We start from the raw sequence: 1,948 nt of genomic DNA, 5'->3' as shown, positions 1-1,948 counted from the left end.
ACTGGGAGCATCTTCCAGGCAATACCTGCCCAGATGGCTGGGCAGGGGGCACACATGACAGTAGTGCCACACAAAGGCCACCTCTGCAGCCACAGCCCACTGGCAGCTGGCGCAGAAGGGCAGATGTCTCTACTGGGTGTGCAGTCCCCATCCGGGTCTGGCAGGTGTGCAGCAGATCACAGCCAGGCAGCAGCCCTCACTGCCAGACTGCTGCAGTGCGTAGAGGGTACGGGGAACTCTCAGGGCTGCTTCAGCGGTCCAGATGGCACAAGGGGTAGTGTCCCCAGGTACCAATTGGCTGGGCCCCAGAAGCTCCTGAGGGTAAGTAGCCCTAAGCTATTTGACAGGGCAGCTTTTCATACTGATGGGGCCAGGACAGGTGCTGGCCCCAGGCTGTAGCTCCCCCTGGCAGCTGATACAGGAGGAGCCAGGCAGGGTTATTTTGCCCTAAGTGGCACAATTTGCCCCACACCGAAGTGCGCTGAGTCAAAAAGCCCCTGCTCAAATTTGCACTGCTTCTATTTGAGCTGCTGCACATGCATGTGCTAGCATGTATGGACGCACCCTATGGGGTTAAATCCAAAATAAGAAAGTGAGAGCCTGAGAGACAGACACACAATTAGAAGCAAGGTATTTTCATTGCTTTTTCATTGTTTTCTGAAGACCTTATAGTTAATGGTCTGTCATCATGTGTTCATCAGTTAATAAAATGAACACATTACTCAGTGTCCCCCTACTATAGATAGGGCAGCGGGCTTTTTTTCCCCTATTGTCTTTCCTAGAGGTCTGGTTAGAGGTTCTGGTTATGAAGGGTAGACTGACGTGTCATTGCAAGATTTAACTATATTTAATGCTTTTGGCATAGAGCTTTGGGAACTGTCCTTGCCATTTCAAGCATTGTATCCTATCAAGCCCAACAGTATATTATAACTTTCTTAGGGGCTCTGAGCAAAAATAAACAGGTTTACACAAATACACATAGAAACATGTTGACTCTAACAGTATGATGGGGGTATAGCTCAAGGGTAGAGCATTTGACTACAGATCAAGAGGTTCCCCAGTTCAAATCTGGGTGCCCCCTGAGAAAGCCTTTTTAAGCTATGACTGGTTTCCAGCCACAAAAGGAGCAGAAACATTGGGGTTATTCCCTTTGCTCCTGGGATGGGAAAATCAGGAAGTCTTTAGGTGACAAACCTGGGAGCAAAAGCAAAATCCTGGATTCAAGGCTCTAGGCTTTTCAAGTACACTCCCCTCACTACACATGAGGAGACTCCAACAGAGACATCAGAACAGGAGGTAAGTATTCCCACCCCTAGGAGGAGACTCTGGGTTGTGGTGGGGGAGTCTCTCCTGAGGAGTACAGAGGGACCTATTTGCTGTCGGGACCCCTTAGCCCAAGAGGTCTGCTGTCTCCCTGGGGCCTGCATCTGAGATGTTGTGGAGAGGATCCCCAGGCTTGTACGTCTCTCTATTACCCCCATGCTGCTTATCCATGTGGGCATGAACAACATAGCCAGGGGTAACCCTGACTGGGTCATGAGTGACTACGGGGCTCTGGGGGCTGGGCTCAAGGGACTAGTGGCTCAAGTAGTTTTCTCTTCTGTGTTTTCTGTTGCAGGCCATGGACCCAGGAGGGAAGGCTGCATAGAAGAGGTTAACAGACGCCTCAGATGGTGGTGTTACCGTGAGGAGTTCAGTTTCTGCTACCACAGCACACATTTCAGAGAGAGAAGACTCCTAGGAGAAGATGGAATTCACCTCACGCAGAGAGGTAAGGCCCTGTTCTCAGCCAGGATGGCTGATCTGCTGGACAGGGCTTTAAACTGACTTTGCTGGGGCTGGGGAAACTCCAAGTGGAGCATGCCTGGGGACTGGCACACAGGAAAGCTCCCTTGTGGAGGACACTAGCACAACTATTTTTGAAAATGCTAAGCAAACAGTTCTCCCA

General features: G+C 50.5%; 1 non-coding gene across 1 annotated transcript; it reads left to right on the top strand.

Moving 5' to 3' along the window:
- The first annotated feature begins 1,008 nt into the window (after nt 1-1,008).
- TRNAC-ACA lies at nt 1,009-1,081 on the top strand. The gene has a single exon. It is a non-coding gene; the product is annotated as a tRNA-Cys (tRNA).
- Nucleotides 1,082-1,948: the final 867 nt, after the last annotated feature.

The sequence above is a fragment of the Alligator sinensis genome, unplaced genomic scaffold, assembly GCF_000455745.1.
Source record: "Alligator sinensis unplaced genomic scaffold, ASM45574v1 scaffold860_1, whole genome shotgun sequence".
Classification (NCBI taxonomy): Eukaryota; Metazoa; Chordata; order Crocodylia; family Alligatoridae; genus Alligator; species Alligator sinensis.
Note: the sequence above shows the minus strand (reverse complement) of the source record. Positions and strands in the feature narration are given on the sequence as shown.